Source organism: Nerophis ophidion, linkage group LG12, assembly GCF_033978795.1.
Source record: "Nerophis ophidion isolate RoL-2023_Sa linkage group LG12, RoL_Noph_v1.0, whole genome shotgun sequence".
Classification (NCBI taxonomy): domain Eukaryota; kingdom Metazoa; phylum Chordata; class Actinopteri; order Syngnathiformes; family Syngnathidae; genus Nerophis; species Nerophis ophidion.
In genome coordinates this window covers 1991352-2013312 of record NC_084622.1, presented here as the reverse complement: position 1 = coordinate 2013312, position 21961 = coordinate 1991352, and the positions used below count along the sequence as shown (strand labels likewise).

Here is a 21961-nt window from a genome sequence, read left to right as displayed (position 1 = left end):
ATCCAATTTCTACCGTTTGTCCCTTTTGGGATCATAGGGGTTGCTGTGTCCCATTCATCCATCCATCCAATTTCTACCGCTTGTCCCTTTTGGGATCATGGGGGTTTCTGTGTCCCATCCATCCATCCATCCATTTTTCTACTGCTTGTCCCTTTCGAGATCATGGGGGTTGCTGTGTCCCGATGCCAATATTTTGGTACCGGTACCAAAAATGTATTTCGATACTTTTTTGGAGACGGAGGTGGCACAGGTCAGGAGAGTCGTCGTGCCAGTGACCTGAGGGATCCTGGTTTGATCCCCACCTTCTACCGATTTCATTATGTCCGTTGTGTCCTTGAGCGAGACACTTCACCCTTGCTCCTGATGGGTCGTCACCAGTCATCAGTGTGTGCATTACCAAGAATTGATTAACGTGGACCCCGACTTAAACAAGTTGAAACACTTATTGGGGTGTTACCATTTAGTGGTCAATTGTACGGAATATGTACTGTACTGTGTAATCTACTAATAAAAGTTTCAATCAATCAATCAAGTTGCAAAAAGTTAGCGGACATCCATTGTTTAATTTCATTAAGACATAACACTGATATCCATCCATCCATCCATTTTCTACCGCTTATTCCCTCTGGAGTCGCGGGGGGCGCTGGTGCCTATCTCAGCTACAATCGGGCGGAAGGCGGCGCACACCCTGGACAAGTCGCCACCTCAAACACTGATATAAGGCTTTTGATTTTTTTGCGGCTCCAGACCGATTTGTTTTTTTTGTATTTTTGGTCCACTATGGCTCTTAAACATGTTGGGTTGCCGACCCCTAATATTGCATGTCAGCAATTATTCTATTGTGTTTGTATTTTTGAAGAGTAACCAGCAGATGGTATTGTTAAGCAATCTTTGTTTCCATCAGTGCATCCTCCAGAGCCAGTTACATAAGACACTGTATATAATGGATTTGAAATTAAATCGTGATACTTTTATCTTTCAATCCAGTGGGGTTTAACGCACGTATCACACGGCAAATTTATTGGGAATTACAGACATTTTTAACCGAATGCCCTGACTCGGCTGCATTGTCCTAAATTTGCTCCCATGATTGCTGGTGTGCCTTAAAGCTTGCCTCCAGTGGATTAACACTTGGATTTACAGGGAGAGTTCACCTCAGATGGATTGGGAGTCTTCTTATCTGAAATTTCCCACGTTCACTTCAAAGAATGTCTTGGAAAAAAGCTACATACCTGCAGGAGAAGGGAATATTAGCATTAATTACACATATTGCACAATTAACACATAATTAATTACATACTGTATATGAGCAGCAGAGGAGTAAGTGGGGATGTTGTACCTGGGCCCCGAAAATATTTAAATGTGTAATTTATTTAAAAAAAAAAAAACGCCATAAATGTTAATGTGAAATAAATATAGCCACACAAGTTAAATAATATTGCTTGGATAAAATTAAGAATGTTAAAAAAGAAAAAAGGTTCATCACTTAACAGACGCCATAACGTCACCAATCAATTAAATCCACTTTATCTGTATTGCACATTTAAACCACACTAATGTTTCCAAAGTGCTGCAAAACAATATTGAAAACAATATTCAAATATTATCCTTAGCTCCACCAACGACTGAATAAAAAATAAAACCAATATAAAAACCATATAAAAACAATTATGGTTAAAAACGATTTTAAAGGGTAAAACTAATTAAAACAATAAATAGAAATCAAAATAAATAAAAAACTAAGAAAACACAGAAGACCACACCTGCTTCACTTCGTCAGTTACCATGAATTGATTTACGTGGACCCCGACTTAAACAAGTTGAAAAACTTATTGGGGTGTTACCATTTAGTGGTCAATTGTACGGAATATGTACTGTAATGTACAATCTACTAATAAAAGTTTCAATCAATCAATCAATCAATCAATCAATCAATGCAGAAGTCACAAGTGACTTTTTAGACTTTGTCATAAACACAGGACTCTTATTTGGCTGCAAATTATTTCCAGATTACCCTCTGGAATTAAATAACTGAGACATTTGCATTAAGCTTGTATTAGTCGGCATGAAATACGGGCGCTACTAATAACATTAATATTGTAAGCGAGAAAAAGCCTTTATTCATGTGATGTTTATAAATGTCTGTAATGATAATGTCAATGAGGGATTTTTAATCACTGCTATGTTGAAATTGTTACTAATATTGATACTGTTGTTGATAATATTCATTTTTGTTTCACTACTTTTGGTTTGTTCTGTGTCTTGTTTGTTTGTCCTCTCATTTGCTTTGTTTATTGCTATTCTGAATGTTGCTGGGTCAGGCTTGGTTTTGGAAGGGGATTGCATTATTATGGTATCATTGTATATTGTTTTGTTAAATTGATTAATAAAAAAATTAAACAAAATTGAATATAAAAATAAAAATAAAAAATTAAAATAAAATTGTGACGTTCCCCCTAATGACTGATAAAAAGGGTACTTTAACGCAATTTTCTATCCAATCAGCACTAATCCCAAATTAAATGGCCACGCCCATATTAACGCCCTGTTCCGGTTTTTTAACCAATCAGTGGGCTTCCCTCTTGTTCGCACCTGATCCTTGATTGCCAAACATATTAACCATGTTGTCACCAAGCTAACGCTTATTTTAAGCTTCGCAGATAAAGTTATGGTTTGTTAAGCTTTTATTTGTTGACATTTTCTAGAAAATGTTATGTTTATGAAGTGTAAAAACGACCCCTGCCTTCTAAACTGCACGTCAATTTGATTCTAATCTGCCCCAGTTTTAGGCCCTGTCTGACATCTTCCGCCCGGTGGAATTGAACTCCCACTAAGTAGGTAAGTCACTAAAAGTGTGGTGAGAAATGTCTGCTCTCCCTGTCTGTTTTTATAATTCATTTATCATGGTTATCTGAAACGTGAGGTTTATTCTAAATTATAGGATTTTATCAGCCCAGCAGAGGACGCTGTAGGCTAACTTAAACTAAAGCTAACTGTGACAGATACACGCATGCGCACTCACACACACTTACATACACACAAACACTCAGATTTACAGTTCAGAATAAAAATTGGTACACTTGTTTTATTTAATCAATTGGTGTTGAACTCTTTATTTGCTCCGAATAAGCAAAAATGATCACATGCAGTTTCAGTTTATTTGGAACACGCCTACGTTACTATTTGATGCATCACACATTTCCAGTTGTTTCATAACAGCACGTCCGAAAAGGAATAGGAAGAAACTGAGTTTATTTAATCCGACCCCTTTTCATACTTTAGCAATTTTATCCAATTTCCTCTTTCTCTATAACAGAACAGTGAATAATTAATAAATAATATACCATAGTAAAAAAATAAATAAATAAATAAATACATGGATAATTGTCTCAATTAAGAAAACAAAAATTAAAAAAAGGGTTCAATATGTTTATCATAATTTTTGTTCTGTGTACTTTGTGAAGAGTTTTACGTCTCTTAAACTGATTCCTATTGGTGCTTTTTTTTTTATTTCTTTGCTTAATCAGTTCCATAATTTTAGTTCCACATCCTGTTATACTAAAGGTTTTAAGTGTTGTATGTGCATACAAATGTTTGAAATTCTATTTTTTCCATTATGGTTGTATTTCTCTTTTTTGGAGACGAATTGTTATACATTCTTTTGTACATCATTTTAGCTGTTTGCAAATGTATCAAATTGTCGAATATCAACAATTGTCATTTACTAAATAAAGGGTTTGTATGTTCTCTATATCCAACATTATTTATTATTCTAATTGATCTTTTCTGTTACACCGTTAGTGAAGGAAGCGCACATTTGTAGTTATTTACGATATTTATACACAATAACTAAGATATGTAACACTAGCGAGCAGTAAATAATATGAAGTGATTTTTATGTCTACAACATGTTTAGCTTTATTAATTGACGATTTTCTTGCTACTTTATGTTGTTTATTTTTCACAAGAGAGTTCGAATTAATTTTATCATCTAGTATTACACCCAAAAATGTTTTCTTTTACCTTTTCAATGTCTACTGCAGTGGTTCTCAACCTTTTTTCAGTGATGTACCCCCTGTGAACATTTTTTTTAATTCAAGTAACCCCTAATCAGAGGCAAAGCATTTTTAGTAGAAAAAAATAAGTAAAATACAGCATTATGTCATCAGTTTCAGATTTATTCAATTCTATAACAGTGCTAAATATTGCTCATTTGTCGTGGTCTTTCTTGAACTATTTGGAAAAAAAGATATGAAAATAACCAAAAACTTGTTGAAAACTAAACAAGTGATTCAATTATAAATAAAGATTTCTACTCATAGAATAATCATCAACTTAAAGTGCCCTCTTTGGGGATTGTAATAGAGATCCATCTGGATTCATCAACTTCATTCTAAACATCCATCCATCCATATTCTGCCGCTTATTCCCTTTGGGGTCGCGGGGGGCGCTGGTGCCTATCTCAGCTACAATCGGGCGAAAGGCGGCATACACCCTGGACAAGTCGCCACCTCATCGCAGGGCCAACTAATTCTAAACATTTCTTCACAAAAAAAAGAAATCTTTAACATCAATATTTATGGAACATGTCCACGAAATATTACATTGTTGCATTTCTTTTCACAGTTTAAGAACTTACATCCATATTTTAAGTATTATTCAATGAATATATTTATAAAGGATTTTTGAATTGTTTCTATTTTTAGAATATTTAGAAAAAAATCTCACGTACCCATTGGCATACCTTCAAGTACCCCCAGGGGTACACGTACCCCCATTTGAGAACCACTGATCTACTGTATTTATTTGTTTGACTTTCTCTTGTGAAAGCTATAAGGGAGCCACAATTACAAAGCCAGTTTGTGCACTTCTATACTCACATTTTAAAGGCCTACTGAAATGAGATGTTCTTATTTAAACGGGGATAGCAGGTCCATTCTATGTGACATACTTGATCATTTTGCGATATTGCCATATTTTTGCTGAAAAAATTTAGTAGAGAAAATCGACGATAAAGTTCGCCACTTTTGGTACTTCCTAAAAAAGCCTCGCCTTTACCGGAAGTCGCAGACGATGACGTCGCAAGTGTGGGGGCTCCTCACATATTCACATTGATTTTAATGGGAGCCTCCAACAAAAACAATTATTCGGACCGAAAAAACGACAATTTTCCCATTAATTTGAGCGAGGATGAAAGATTAATGTTTGAGGATATTGATAGCGACGGACTAGAAGAAAAAAATAAATAAAACGAGTTAAAAAAAAAACGCGATAGCATCGGGACGTATTCTGATGTTTTTAAACACATTTACTAGGATCTTTCTGTAAAATCTCTTATCTTTCTATTGTGTTGCTAGTGTTTGAGTGAGTTTAATATTACCTGATAGTCGGAGGGGATTGTCCACGGGTTTTCTCACCGAAACCTGCTGGTTGACATTTGGTCTGGATCCATGTTCGCTTGACCGCGCTCTGATCACCGTGTGTTTGTGTGGCTAAAGGCTAAAGCTTCCCAACTCCATCGTTCTACTGTGACTTCTCCAATATTAATTGAACAAATTGCAAAAGATTCAGCAACACAGATCTCCAAAATACTGTGTAATTATGCCGTTAAAGCAGACTACTTTTACCTGTGTGTGCGTAGCGCTCATACTTCCTAAAAACCCGTGACGTCCTGCGTACATGTCATCATTACACAATGTTTTTCAAGACGAAACTCCTGGGAAATTTAAAATTGTAATTTAGTAAACTAAAAAAGCCGTATTGGCATGTGTTGCAATGTTAATATTTCATCATTGATATATAAACTATCAGACTGTGTGGTCGCTAGTAGTGGCTTTCAGTAGGCTTTAAAGTGTGTAAGTAAATTCAATAAAACATTCACTTCCGTACTCAAAATGCTAAGTGTAAGTGCGCAAGTTGAAATACCTTTTACACAACTTTAATTCCTGTTTTATTAATGAAAGTGTCCCAAACTCTTTGTTCATATAGTGTTGTGTTTTACATCGGTGGTCCGATTGGTACCAGGCCGCAGAATAATTTTTTATTAAAAAAAATAAATAAATAAAGTAAAACTTTTTTTTTTTTTTTTTTTTAAATCAACATAAAAAACACAATGTACACTTCAAATTAGTGCAACAACCACAAAAACCTCCCTTTTTCATGCCAAAAACGTCCCTTTTTCATGACAAAGAAGAAAAGAAAAAAAAAGAAGAAAAAAAAAGGACCCCCCCCGGGCCGTGGGACAAATTCTTAAGCGTTAAAAAAACGTTGGGGACCACTGTTTTACATGCTTTATTGCATTGGAATTATCTGATGGCTCACCACCAAGCTATGAGTTACTCTGTTGTATGAATGCAGGGTTTCCCACACATTCATTTATTTGTGGCGGCCCGCCATGGAAGAATTACGCCCGCCACAAATAAATAAAAAAATATTAAAGAGATATATATATATATATATAAATATATATATATATATATATATATATATATATATATATATATATATATATATATATATATATATATATATATATATATACTCCTCTCTGTGCTGCAACCTTATCGTGGTAGAGGAGTTTGCGTGTCCCAATGATCCTAGGAGCTATGTTGTCCGGGGGCATAAAGCCCCCTGGTAGGGTCTCCCAAGGCAAACAGGTTCTAGGTGAGGGATCAGACAAAGAGCAGCTCGAAGACCTTTATGAAGAAGAAACATCATGGACCCAGATTTCCCTCGCCCGGACGCGGGTCACCGGGGCCCCCCTCTGGAGCCAGGCCCGGAGGTGGGGCACGATGGCGAGCGCCTGGTGGCCGGGCCTGTTCCCATGGGGCCCGGCCGGGCACAGCCCGAAGAGACAACGTGGGTCACCCCTCCAATGGGCTCACCACCCATAGCAGGGGCCATAGAGGTCGGGTGCATTGTGAGCTGGGCGACAGCCGAAGGCAGGGCACTTGGCGGTCCGATCCTCGACTACAAAAGCTAGCTCTTGGGACGTGGAACGTCACGTCACTGGGGGGGAAAGAGCCTGAGCTAGTGCGCGAAGTCGAGAAATTCCGGCTGGATATAGTCGGACTCACTTCGACGCACAGCAAGGGCTCTGGAACCACTTCTCTCGAGAGGGATTGGACCCTCTTCCACTCTGGCGTTGCCGGCAGTGAGAGGCGACGGGCTGGGGTGGCAATTCTTGTTTCCCCCCGGCTCAAAGCCTGTACGTTGGAGTTCAACCCGGTGGACGAAAGGGTAGCCTCCCTCCGCCTTCGGGTGGGGGGACGGGTCCTGACTGTTGTTTGTGCTTATGCACCAAACAGCAGTTCAGGGTACCCACCCTTTTTGGGAACGCTCGAGGGAGTACTGGAAAGTGCTCCCCCGGGTGATTCCCTTGTCCTACTGGGAGACTTCAACGCTCACGTTGGCAACGACAGTGAAACCTGGAGAGGCGTGATTGGGAAGAATGGCCGCCCGGATCTGAACCCGAGTGGTGTTTTGTTATTGGACTTTTGTGCTCGTCACGGACTGTCCATAACAAACACCATGTTCAAGCATAAGGGTGTCCATATGTGCACTTGGCACCAGGACACCCTAGGCCGCAGTTCCATGATCGACTTTGTAGTTGTGTCATCGGATTTGCGGCCTCATGTTATGGACACTCGGGTGAAGAGAGGGGCGGAGCTTTCTACCGATCACCACCTGGTGGTGAGTTGGCTGCGATGGTGGGGGAGGATGCCGGACAGACCTGGGAGGCCCAAACGCATTGTGAGGGTTTGCTGGGAACGTCTGGCAGAGTCTCCTGTCAGACAAAGTTTCAATTCCCACCTCCGGAAGAACTTTGAACATGTCACGAGGGAGGTGCTGGACATTGAGTCCGAGTGGACCATGTTCCGCACCTCTATTGTCGAGGCGGCAGATCGGAGCTGTGGCCGCAAGGTAGTTGGTGCCTGTCGGGGCGGCAATCCTAAAACCCCTTGGTGGACACCAGCGGTGAGGGATGCCGTCAAGCTGAAGAAGGAGTCCTATCGGGTCCTTTTGGCTCATAGGACTCCGGAGGCAGTGGACAGGTACCGACAGGCCAAGCGGTGTGCAGCTTCAGCGGTCGCGGAGGCAAAAACTCGGACATGGGAAGAGTTCGGGGAAGCCATGGAAAACGACTTCCGGACGGCTTCGAAGCGATTCTGGACCACCGTCCGCCGCCTCAGGAAGGGGAAACAGTGCACTATCAACACCGTGTATGGTGCGGATGGTGTTCTGCTGACCTCGACTGCGGATGTTGTGGATAGGTGGAAGGAATACTTCGAAGACCTCCTCAATCCCACCAACACGTCTTCCTATGAGGAAGCAGTGCCTGGGGAATCTGTGGTGGACTCACCTATTTCTGGGGCTGAGGTCGCTGAGGTAGTTAAAAAGCTCCTCGGTGGCAAGGCCCCAGGGGTGGACGAGAACCGCCCGGAGTTCCTTAAGGCTCTGGATGCTGTGGGGCTGTCTTGGTTGACAAGACTTTGCAGCATCGCGTGGACATCGGGGGCGGTACCTCTGGATTGGCAGACCGGGGTGGTGGTTCCTCTCTTTAAGAAGGGGGACCGGAGGGTGTGTTCCAACTATCGTGGGATCACACTCCTCAGCCTTCCCGGTAAGGTTTATTCAGGTGTACTGGAGAGGAGGCTACGTCGGATAGTCGAACCTCGGATTCAGGAGGAACAGTGTGGTTTTCGTCCTGGTCGTGGAACTGTGGACCAGCTCTATACTCTCGGCAGGGTTCTTGAGGGTGCATGGGAGTTTGCCCAACCAGTCTACATGTGCTTTGTGGACTTGGAGAAGGCATTCGACCGTGTCCCTCGGGAAGTCCTGTGGGGAGTGCTCAGAGAGTATGGGGTATCGGACAGTCTTATTGTGGCGGTCCGTTCCCTGTACGATCAGTGCCAGAGCTTGGTCCGCATTGCCGGCAGTAAGTCGAACACATTTCCAGTGAGGGTTGGACTCCGCCAAGGCTGTCCTTTGTCACCGATTCTGTTCATAACTTTTATGGACAGAATTTCTAGGCGCAGTCAAGGCGTTGAGGGGTTCCGGTTTGGTAACCGCAGGATTAGGTCTCTGCTTTTTGCAGATGATGTGGTCCTGATGGCTTCATCTGACCGGGATCTTCAGCTCTCGCTGGATCGGTTCGCAGCCGAGTGTGAAGCGACCGGAATGAGAATCAGCACCTCCAAGTCCGAGTCCATGGTTCTCGCCCGGAAAAGGGTGGAGTGCCATCTCCGGGTTGGGGAGGAGACCCTGCCCCAAGTGGAGGAGTTCAAGTACCTAGGAGTCTTGTTCACGAGTGAGGGAAGAGTGGATCGTGAGATCGACAGGCGGATCGGTGCGGCGTCTTCAGTAATGCGGACGTTGTACCGGTCCGTTGTGGTGAAGAAGGAGCTGAGCCGGAAGGCAAAGCTCTCAATTTACCGGTCGATCTACGTTCCCATCCTCACCTATGGTCATGAGCTTTGGGTCATGACCGAAAGGATAAGATCACGGGTACAAGCGGCCGAAATGAGTTTCCTCCGCCGTGTGGCGGGGCTCTCCCTTAGAGATAGGGTGAGAAGCTCTGCCATCCGGGAGGAACTCAAAGTAAAGCCGCTGCTCCTTCACATCGAGAGGAGCCAGATGAGGTGGTTCGGGCATCTGGTCAGGATGCCACCCGAACGCCTCCCTAGGGAGGTGTTTAGGGCACGTCCAACCGGTAGGAGGCCACGGGGAAGACCCAGGACACGTTGGGAAGACTATGTCTCCCGGCTGGCCTGGGAACGCCTCGGGATCCCCCGGGAAGAGCTAGACGAAGTGGCTGGGGAGAGGGAAGTCTGGGTTTCCCTGCTTAGGCTGTTGCCCCCGCGACCCGACCTCGGATAAGCGGAAGATGATGGATGGATGGATGGATGGATGGATGGATATATATATATATATATATATATATATATATATATATATATATATATATATATATATATATATATATATATATATATATATATATATATATATATATATATATATATATATATATATATATATATATATTTTCGGCTTTTGACTTGCTCGACCGCTCATAAAGGTAATAGGGACTCTGTCTCTGAATGTAGCTTGTGGTTACATATTATATGAATATGTAAATATTATATAAATATGTACATAAAGTGTTGTAATTATATTCCAACTCCACGTTCTTCTTGGTCATCGCCGCTGCCACATGTCAACCGGCAGGTTTCGGTGAGAAAATTGTGGTAATAAGTCTGCTCTCCTCCTGCAGCTGCGGACTCTCTTACCTCCTCCCACCGGAGACACTGGCGGTGGCCACACCCCTCCGACTTTCAGGTACCATATAGTCTCATTAAAACACTAACACAATAAGCAGATAAGGGATTTTACAGAATTATCCTTGTAAATGTGTCTAACATCTGAATCGCTCCCACTGCCCTCGCTTCTTTTTTTCTAGTCCTTCACTCTCACTTTCCTCATCCACGAATCTTTCATCCTCGCTCAAATTAATGGAGAAATCGTCGCTTTCTCGGTCCGAATCGCTCTTGCTGCTGGTGGCCATGATTGTAAACAATGTTCAGATGTGAGGAGCTCTACGACCCGTGATGTCACGCTAGGGCTGGGCGATATTGGCTTTTAATAATGTCGCGATATTTTTATGCCATATTGGGATATACGATATACATTACGATATTTTGCCTTGGCCTTGAATGAACACTTGATGCATATAATGACAGCAGTATGATGATTCCGTGTCTACATTAAAACATTCTTCTTCACACTGCATTAATATATGCTCATTTTAAACTTTCATGCAGAGAAGGAAATCACAGCTAAGTCAATTTACCAAAACTGTATTTATTAAAGTTATTAGCAGGTGACTTTTCAAGTGATGTTAAATATTAGCAGTAGTGCTACTTTCGGTACAAATGCTTGTGCCCCACACTTGACAAATTAAAGTTGTCTATTCAACATATTCCAGCTTGAAGCCGAACCACCGCCAGACGATGGACCCCCTGCTGTTTTTCTTGGAAATTAATTCTTCCTTCATTTGTTATTAGGGGTGCAACGGATCAAAAAACTCACGGTTCGGATCGTTTCACGGATCGTTGTCACGGATCGGATCATTTTTCGGATCAGCAAAAAAAAAAAAAAAGACATAAAAAAATAGTTTTGTTTTGTAACACTTTTAAATTATTAAATGAAAAATATATAAAATCAAGTTAAAGTGCACAAGGCATATCTTTCTTCTTTTTAACATAATTAATGAAAAACTGGCACATAAAAAGGCATTTCTACTTTCTTTAAACTTGGACTAATGACCATTAATAAAACAATAAAAATAAAAGTGCAACATAAGAATGCACAACAGCTTCCTTGAAATATAGGTAGTGATGTAAAGCTTGACATCTGGAGTGATGCTGCTGTCTTCCACACTTGTAGATTGTAGAAAACTTGTTTTCAGTGGCAGGATCATTGACACAGATGAAGTTTCAGTGCTCAGCAGAGATGTAACAGTTTTTAGGCTTTTAAGCACCTGGAGGACCTCCTCTGCCACTCTCACATCATCATCAGACAGGATGATGATGTCTTTGACATTTGTCTTCAGTGTCTTGTGGGTCAATGCAGAGTATATAGCTGCCTGATGCTGCAACATATCAAAAGTGCAGTTCCACCTTGTTGCATTAGCATATCTTTCTTTTTCTTAAACACAAGAGCAGCTGTTGTGCTTGGGTGGAAATAGGAAACCTTCCTGATCTTCCCAAGGAGGCGCTCCATCCTATTGACTGAGATGTGATGCCAAATTCACTATTGTGCAAAGCACGGTGTAGACTAATGGGGATCCTTAAACTAAATAAATAAACTAAACCCTACCTGCGGTCCCAGTCCTGCCTCATTCACTGCATTTATTTGATTTTTGGCATTATCAGTTGTGACTGGGATATCCTTTATCTTCCATTCCTCCACTGCTCGTGTCGGTACCTTCGCAAGGTGACTCTCGTAGAGGGGGCGTGTCTTCTCATCTCCCACTCTGCTATGATGAAATGAACGCTTATGGTCACATAGTTCCCCTGGACCTCATGGACCTCTGTCGTGAGCGCAACAGATGACACTCGGGATAGTTCGTCCACAACTTTTTTCTTCTCTCGCTAATAAAAATCTGGCAAAATCTTATCATTGAAGTTGGTGCGCGACGGGATGTCGTAATGTTGCTGACGCACTTTCAGCATGTTTAAAACCCTCGTTTTGCACAATGGAGTCTGCATTTATAAACACACCAATTAAATGGTACGGGCCGTTCAAGTTCCTCCGCTACTCCGCTCGCCATTACCACGCCGTGCGAACAACTTTTCGTCTTTTTTTTCATAAATCAGACCGCGGATCACGTGTGTGCCGAACTGAAGACATTGATCCGAACAGATCACGGATCAATGTTGATCCGTTGCACCACTATTTGTTACCATAGTCGCACCATCTTTCTCTTGTAATACCACTCGACTGGGATGAGAATCAGCACTTCCGAGTCCGCTCGCATCACAGCTAATGTTAGCAACGCTGCTACCTCTTTCGTGGGCGAGGGTGTATACGTGTTTGACATATGACGTGAAAGTATGTGACGTATGTAAGAACCTGCGCTTACACTCTTGTGAGAAGGAGACACAAGGAGTGGGAAGAGCCTGTAGTGTAATGCTCGCAGCTAAAAGCAACTGCGTGGCAACGTATACTCGAATATTACGATATAGTCATTTTCTATATTGCACAGAGTCAAACTTGCGATATATCGCCCTGCCCTACGTCACGCGCACATTGTCTGCTACTTCCGGCACAGGCAAGGCTTTTTTTTATTAGCAACCAAAAGTTGCTAACTTTATCGTCTGTTCTCTACTAAATCCTTTCAGCAAAAATATGGCAATATCGCAAAATGATCAAGTATGACACATAGAATGCTATCCCCGTTTAAATAAGAAAATCTCATTTCAGTAGGCCTTTAAAGGCCTACTGAAATTAATCACATTGTGTTTGTGTGGCTAAAGGCTAAAGCTTCTCAACTCCGTCTTTCTACTTTGACTTCTCCAATATTAATTGAACAAATTGCAAAAGATTCAGCAACACAGATGTCCAAAATACTGTGTAATTATGCTGTTAAAGCAGACGACTTTTAGCTGTGTGTGTGCGCAGCGCTCATATTCCTAACAGCCCGTGACGTCAAGCGTACACGTCATTACGCAACGTTTTCAAGAAAAAACTCCCGGGAAATTTAAATTTGCAATTTAGTAAACTAAAAAGGCTGTATTGGCATGTGTTGCGATGTTAATATTTCATCATTGATATATAAACTCATACTGCGTGGTCGCTAGTAGTGGGTTTCAGTAGGCCTTTAAAGAACACCCTTACTATAACTTAAGATGTTGAACCAATGACTACTGACTGCATCTACAGTAAATCTACAGAAACAATTTGTTACATGAATCACATTACAAACATTTTTTTTAACTGTTAAAAAGTAGAGGGCTTAAATGGGTGCATTGAGGAACACCTCTTACGTAAATCACCAGTGTTATGTTTGCAAGTTTAAAATGTCAATGCAATAACTTGCCAATGTGTTTACAGTGATCCAAGTTCCTCTGACAGTGTTTTTCATGTACCATGAGATATTGTCTGGTGTGCCGTGGGAGATTATGTAATTTCACCTATTTGGGTTAAAAATGTTTTTTGCAAACCAGTATTTATAATCCGCAAATGTGCTGTTGTTGAGTGTCTGTACTGTCTAGAGCTCGGCCTAGTAACCGTGTAATACTCTTCCATATCAGAAGGTATCTAATTGCTTTGTCGATGTCGAGAACATGGTTTGTCGTGATCACAATATGCCGGAGGCAGCGTGTAGGTAAAAAGGTATCTAACACTTAAACCAAAAAGAAACAAAAGGCAAGTGCCGCTAAGAAAAGGCATTGAAGCTTAGAGATGGCTATGCAAAACGAAACTAAAACGGAACTAGCTGCAAAGAAATCAAAAACAGAATGCTGGATGACTGCAAAGACTTACAGCGTGTGGAGCAGACAGCGTCCACAAAGTAAATCCTGTACATGACATGACAATCAACAATGTCCCCACAAAGAAGGATAGCGTCTTCACAACTTCAATAGTCTTGATTGCGAAAAGAAAGGAGGTGCAGGGAATAGCGTTCGAGGAAGACATGAAACTGCTACAGGAAAATACCAATAAGAGGACAAGCCACCAAAATAGGAGCGCAAGACAAGGAATCAAACTCTACACACATAAACACCAAAATACTTAAGTTTTGGCGTGATGTGACAGGTTGTCACAGTACTTTGAGACAAGAGCTATAGTGATGCATGGTTTGTTATGGTTTGAATTCATATCCATCACTTGTGAGAACAACTTTTGTCTGAGTTTCATTTTTTATATTTCCTGCTGGTGGTGTGCCTCCGCATTTTTTCAATGGAAAAAAATGTGCCTTGCCTCCAAAAAAGGTTGAAAAACACAGCTCTATGTAACAGGAGCACTGTACTATGTTTATGAATTTGCTGCAAAAATGTTTCTCCCAAATTTTGAATCCAACTCAGGGATCAGTATGGTGGCATTTGTCCACCAGGCCGGCAGTTGAATTGCCCTGGTCTTAACGAATACCCAGACACTAAATTTGCATTATTTTAAGTTGAGGAAAGTTTCCTCCATCTTGTCAAACATGTGATCATTGCCTGGTGAAAATCTACAGTCTTTGCATGACACAAGTTTAATTTTAGAGACGGGAAGTGCAGAAAGCAGCAAAGCTCAACTGGTCAGTGTTTGCCAGGCTGGAGATTTCAGAGGCAGTGTTGAGACCGAGGAGCAGGGGAACAGTGGCTGTGAGAGTTGAAGAGGAAACAAATGGTTGGTAGCGGATGAGAGAGATTTGCCTCCATGAATTTAGGCATGAAAGAAAGGCATGTCTGCGAACGCGTGTGTGCGTTTGTGTGAGTGAATGAATGCCAAAGAGAGAAGGCCTGCATGTGTTGAGATAAGACTGTTTTGTTGCTTGTTTTTTCTAGGGCACATAAATGAGTGTATGCTCATGTGTTGATAATTGTCTTGTTTGTGGCTATAGTTGAAGTGCCACAAAGTTAGTTGAGCTGTGTTGGCCTACGGCAGCTTTAACACTACCCAAATACTTTACAGATTCCATGTGGCCCTGCGATGAGATGGTGACTGATGCCTACTCAGACTTTTTCTGTCCAGGTGAGGTGCATGCTTTATGATCTAGAATAAACTTACAGGAAGCATCAGACCACTCGATGATGTAAACATTGGCTCACAAGCTTGTGATCACGGTGCTGCTATAATTTGTCTGCGTCAGCCCTTATAACAACAATATCACTAATACATGGTTAATATTCAAATCACCAAATGTATATGGAGTATTGTTGGCGGTTTTTATGCATGTTACGTACATAATTAAAGACGAGAAGCCCTAGAGAGGGTGGGATATACTGTCTAAAATATATTACAAAGTGCGCACCCTCTCGGCATCTTTGTAAATGTTGCAAATAGCCCCTTTTTAAGCAGGAAATATTTATATTTCAGAAAAATATAATCCTTATTTTGTGCTAGTTTTATACTTTGGACTAAAAAAATGTTTATCAAAGCATTTGTTTCCCATGTCTTCGTATCTAGAACCTGTGCATCTCATTCAATTCTATTTGGAGTCTAATAGTATAAAAATAAAAGTGTACAATTTCAGTCATCAGGTTATGTAATCTACAAAGGTTGAACAGATGCAACTCTGAAACTTCAACAAACAAGAAGAGTCCAGTTGCCTCTATTCAACCTCTGGTGGGTGTTGTAAAACTCATTCCCCACAAAAAAAAATTCCAAAATACTTTAAATGGACAAAAGTTGAATAGTTATTTATTTTTGTAAGAGCTTAATGAGCAGCTCAGTTAAAGTCTGAATAAATATTTGTGAATGAAGTAGTCATCTTTACTGTTAGTAAGCAAAAGGCCAATGCTAAAGGCTAAATTACCGCCATTGTTCCATAATCCGGTCTGTCCACTAAATATTAAGATAGTCGATGACTACTGTATTGTAATAGTTAGTTGAAGTCTTAGTTAAAATATCTTGCATTTAGTACATAGCCACTCTTTAGTTATTTCAGCTAAACAACCTCTGCAAGGTATTGTGGCTTTCTGTCCAGAGCAGAGGCCTTTTGAGTTACAGAAGACCAGAATTCTGAACATCAAAAGGCAACACAGCAGATTAAAATTTAGACTGCTTTAATCAGGAAAATATACAGCACAAAATGTTGCTGGCTATTTTGTGTAATGTTTTTTTTTTTTTATCTGAGGTATGTGTACAATGTAATTTTCTTTATTTTAAGTAGCGACGCCTAATACTGATTTTTTTACCTAATTCACAGTATGACACAAGGCAGCAATTTTTCCTGCTCTTTGTATTTTAGGTGTCATTTAGATAGGCTCCAGCGAACCCGAAGGGAATAAGTGGTAGAAAAGGGATGGATGTATGGATGGATTTAGCATCAAAGACTAAATCTCTGTTTATTTTACCATTTGTAGTAAGGAAATAAACCTACTACATAAATATTTTCCTCCTTTAGTACTAGTTCTAGAATTGTAACATTATGTTGTATTACTTGTATATTTTCACTTGTCAAATAACCATTTAACAGTTTGACTTTCCTTAGGACTTTAAACCTGTTCTGAAATTGTTCTATTGTACAGTAACGTATATGTATATTGTGATATTATATAGTCAATATACATTGACTATATAATATATAGTCACAAAAGGCTGCAATTGCTATCACAATATACATTTTAGGCCAAATATAATTAAAGTGAAAAAAAAAAAATGCCTGTTACTCCTATAGCTCGCTTTGGCTCACCATTGTTGTCTGGAGTTTGTGTGTGTGGTGTCGAGATGTGATCAAGAACAAAGACCTTTTTGAAATGTTATCTACTGTAAGTGAACATTTTGAACATCTTCTACCATTCTATGACATATACTGGACAAAAATATAAACGTAACACTTGTTTTTGATCCCATTTTTCATGATTTGAACTCAAAGATCTTAAAACTTTCACTTTATATACAAAATACCTATTCCTTTCAAATATTGTTCACAAACCTGTTTTAGTGAGCACTTCTTTTTTGCCATCCCACCTCACAGGTGTGGCATATCGTGATGTTGATTAAACAGCATGATTATTGCACAGGTGTGCCTTAGGTTTCCCACAATAAAAGGCCACCCTGAAATGTGCAGTTCAGCTTTATTGAGGTCTATGGGGGGGTCATAAAAGCAGTCAGTATCATGTGTGAGCACCATTTGCCTCACGCTGTGCAACACATCTCCTTCGCAAAAAGTTGATAAGGTTTTTGATTGTAGCCTGTGGAACGTTGGTCCACTCTTCTTCAATGGCTGTGCCAAGTTGCTGGATATTGACAGGAACTGGAACACGCCGTCATATACGCCGATCCAGGGCATCCCAAACATGCACAATGGGTGTCATGTCCGGTGAGTATGCTGGCCATGCAAGAACTGGAATGTTTTCAGCTTCATGGAATTGTGTACAGCTCGTTGCAACATGGGACTGCATTGTCAAGCTGCAACATGAGGTGATAGTCTCAAGTGAATGACACAACAATGGGGGTTAGGATCTAGCCACGGTATCTGCTTGCATTCACAATGGCTTCAATGAAATACACCATACCATAACCCACCATGGGCCACTTGACTCACGTTGACATCGGCAAACCGCTTTCCCACACAACGCCACACAGCTGTCTGCCATCTGCAATGAATAGGGAAAACCAGGATTCATCTGTGAAGAGAACACCTCTCCAACGTGCCAGACGTGAGCATTTGCCCACCCCAGTCGGTTACTTCGACAAACTGCAGTCAGGTGGAGACTCTGATGAAGACGATGAGCAGGCAGCTCAGACAGTTTCTCACAGAAATTCTTTGGTTATACAAACCAATTGTTGCGGCAGCTGTCCGGGTGGCTGGTGTCAGGGTATCATGGATGTGCACCTGCTGGATGTGGAGGTCGAGAACTGGTGTGGTTACTCGTGGTCTGCGGTTCTGAGGTCTGTTAAATGTACTGCCAAATTCTCTGAAACGCATTTAGAGACTGTTTATGGTGGAGAAATGAACATTCAATTCACGGGCAACAGCTCTGGTGGACATTACTGCAGTCAGCATGGCAACTGCACGCTTCTTAATCTTGCAACATCTGTGGCATTGTGCTGTGATAAAACTGCACATTTCAAAGTTACCCTTTTTTGTAGGCCGCCTAAGACACAGCTGTGCAATAATCATGCTGTTTAATCAGCTTCTTGACATGCCACACCTATTAGGTGGGATGGATTATCTTGGCAAAGAAAAAATGCTCCCTGATAGATGTGTTAACAATATTTGAGAGGAATAGGTTTTTTGTGTATATAGTAAAAGTTTTAGATCTTCAAGTTCAACTCATGAAAAATGGGAGCAAAACAAGTGTTGCGTTGATATTTTTGTTCAGTGTAGTTCTTAGTGTTCACGTAAAAGAGCTGTTCAAAAGACTCAATCTTTCAGCCAGCGTAGAGCAACTGTTTTAAAAAGCTGTGCATGAACGCATCATCTTGCTAGAAGTCTATCTTGAAAGGACTTTTTGTTCCCCAGTTGGTGCTTAGTTTTGCCTTTAGTGGAGGTGGCTCCCGCTGTGACACAAAACACTTTGTTGAGGCATCATCGCAATTCTGACACTGAAGCTAAGGCTGTCAAGAAGCCTCATTATGTATTTTCATTGTAATTTAAACAGACTGGTGTTTCCAAAATGCTCTTGTTTCCCCCGCTAGAGCTTTTCATCCACCATCGTGGATCAATCAGAGCATTTGCCAGCACGACCCCCCCCCTCATCCTTTTTAATTCTAACACCCATCACTACACAAACTATAAAAACAGCCAAATGAAAGCTGGAGACCATTCAAAATCCACACACTGAGGTTGTGTTGTTGGAATATGGGTTAGACCAGTGTTTTTCAACCACTGTGCCGTGGGAGATCATCTAATTTCACTTATTTGGGGTAAACATTTTTTTTGCAAACTAGTAATTATAGTGTGCAAATTATGTGTTGAATGTCGGTGCTGTCTAGAGCCCGGCAGAGTAACCGTGTAATACTCTTCCATATCAGCAGGTGGCAGCAGGTAGTTAATTGCTTTGTAGATGTCGGAAACAGTGGGAGGCAGAGTGAAGGTAAAAAGGTGTCTAATGCTTAAACCAAAAATAAACAAAAGGTGAGTGCTCTTAAGAAAAGATATCGAAGCTTAGTTAAGGCTATGCAGAATGAAACTAAAACTGAACTGGCTACAAAGTAAACAAACAGAATGCTGGACCACAGCAAAGACTTAATGTGGAGCAAAGATAGCGTCCACAATGTAAATGCGAACATGACATGACAATCGACAATGTCCCCACAAAGGATAAAAACAACTATGTTCTTGATTGCTAAAACAAAGTAGATGCGGGGAATATCGCTCAAAGGAAGACATGAAACTGTAACAGGACAATATCAAAAAAAGAGAAAAAGCCAGCAAAATAGGAGTGCAAGACAAGAACAAAAACCCTACACTCAGGAAAACGGCAAAAAACTCCAAATAAGTCATCATGTGATGTGACAGCACAACTACTTTGAGACAAGAGCTATATTGATGCATGTTTGGTTATGGTTTGAATTCATATCCAACAATTGCGTCAACGACTTTTTACTGTCAACTGAGTTTCGTTTTTTTTTTTATTATTTCTGCTGTTGGTATGGTACTTGTTCACTGTGTATGGTCGAATATATCAGGTCATGTTTGGTAATCCATATGCTGAACAGAACAAATTAGATACATGTGACATTTGCTTGGAAGTTAGAAATCCAGTGGATCTAGGTGTGGCCAAGCTGCAGAGAAAGGAGCGGCCAATGTTGTTCGCTCCTGAGATGTTTTTAAGGGAAGGAATCTACTTGAAACTCAGCTTCATCATTTGTAATTCTGATGCTCTGCTGTCTCCCTCTGATTAATATGTTTACATGCCCTCATTAGATCAATAACCCGCTGGCACGCTAATGAGCCTTGTAACATCTTGTATGTCTGTTGGGCATATGAACTTAAGCATGACTTTATTAATGCTAATGAGAATAAACAAACCTTGCTGGTGTTTAGGTGAAGTAAAAGGTGTTAAATGGATCCTATACTTTTAATTCTTCAACATGGTTGTGCTGTATTGTACAGTGATCTACCCCCAGTCAGGAGTGTATGGTTATTTACAGTAAAGTGAAAACATTTAATGGATGTCTTTGAATGTTTTTTTATGAGCTATATAGGCAGAGCGGCCGCCATAGGCTGCATTTTAAATGGACTTTTGATCAAATTTATTCATCGTTTGGAATTTATGTTTATAAAATTACATCCGTCATCAGGCCTTTCATAATTATTGTGAACTATAGACTAACTTGTCAAAAAAAGGGCAGTTCCCATTTGAAGAGGTCAAAATGTTTTATTTTTTTCTATTTTTAAAACACTTTTTTTTTTAGTATACATGAGTGTAATGATGGTTCTCAATCAATGTTTACTTATATAGCCCTAAATCACTAGTGTCTCAAAGGGCTGCCCAAACCACTACGACATCCTCGGTAGGCCCACATAAGGGCAAGGAAAACTCACACCCAGTGGGACGTCGGTGACAATAATGACCCAGTGGGACGTCGGTGACAATGATGACTATGACTATGTTCTTTGGTGAAAATATTGGCATGGATTTTGTTTTACACACCTATTTGTAAGCCATATTTTTATTCCCTTTCAAAAGAGTTCGTTTTAAGAGACGGCGTTATTAGATGCAAATTAAACCTCCTCCACACACCCTCACGCTGAGTCAGCATTCGCCCCTGCCTGGCACAGATGTTTTTTACTTTTCCTGATTTTACTGTACAATTTTGACATTGATGGCAGGCAACAGCCATCTGTTTGAAGTGACTTTACACCACATCATCCCAGATAATTGAGGCTACAGGTCTGTAACTATACACAAAGTTTAAACATCTACAGAGTCTGTATCTCTTCAAAGTTCCTGGACATATCCACCTGTATACTAACAGCAAAATGATTTTCTTGTCACAATCGGCTTAGCCGTAGTGAGACCCCAACGCAGAGCAAAAAAGAGAAAAATAACAAAAAGCGCACTTAAAATAAATGAAGGTGAATAACGAAGGATGCAAACAAGGTGTCGAGAAACAAAGTGCACACAAAATGTGTGGAGAGGTAACCGTCAACACTACACTGCAACGCCAGGACGGAGCCACAGCCTAGGAATCAAAAAGCGTGAGTGGAGCCAAAGTAGAGGAGATGAGCATGACTGGAAAGGTGAATCTTTAAGAATCTGCAAAATGATTGGACTGGAGAGAATAAGTAGTCAGGAGAAAATGAGTATCAGGTGTGCACGCAGGTGGCTCAGCCTCATGACCCAGAAACCAGGCACTGCAACAAAAAGAACACAGGTGGCAGCAGAGCTTCCAGATCAGGACATTTCTATTCTATAGAAATGTGGAGGCGGTATAGCTCGGTTTGTAGAGCGGCCGTGCCAGCAACTTGAGGGTTGCAGGTTCGGTCCCCGCTTCCGCCATCCTAGTCACTACCGTTGTGACCTTGGGCAAGACACTTTACCCACCTGCTTTCAGTGCCACCCACACTGGTTTAAATGTAAAAATTAGATATTGGGTTTCATTATGTAAAGCGCTTTGAGTCACTAGAGAAAAAGCGCTATATAAATATAATTCACTTCACTATATCGTGTTAGTGCTTTCACTGCTGCTGCTTTGAACGCTGGCAAACAATGAGTGGTCAAGCCGCCTGCATTAAGCCAAGCTAAGCGCGATATCATGAATGTATTAACGGGTTATATTATTAACTGGTCCA

General features: G+C 40.9%; 1 long non-coding RNA gene across 2 annotated transcripts in view; it reads left to right on the top strand.

The window, feature by feature from the left end:
- Nucleotides 1-2477: 2477 nt before the first annotated feature.
- The window catches only part of LOC133563757 (uncharacterized), a 41675-nt gene continuing 22191 nt past the window's right edge, over nucleotides 2478-21961 (top strand). The window contains exons 1-3 of one of the 2 annotated variants that reach the window (XR_009809093.1): nucleotides 2478-2838; nucleotides 10277-10341; nucleotides 15184-15243. This is a non-coding gene — a long non-coding RNA (uncharacterized LOC133563757). The remainder of the gene's footprint in view (nucleotides 2839-10276; nucleotides 10342-15183; nucleotides 15244-21961) is intronic. The other variant, XR_009809092.1, reaches the window with a different exon arrangement.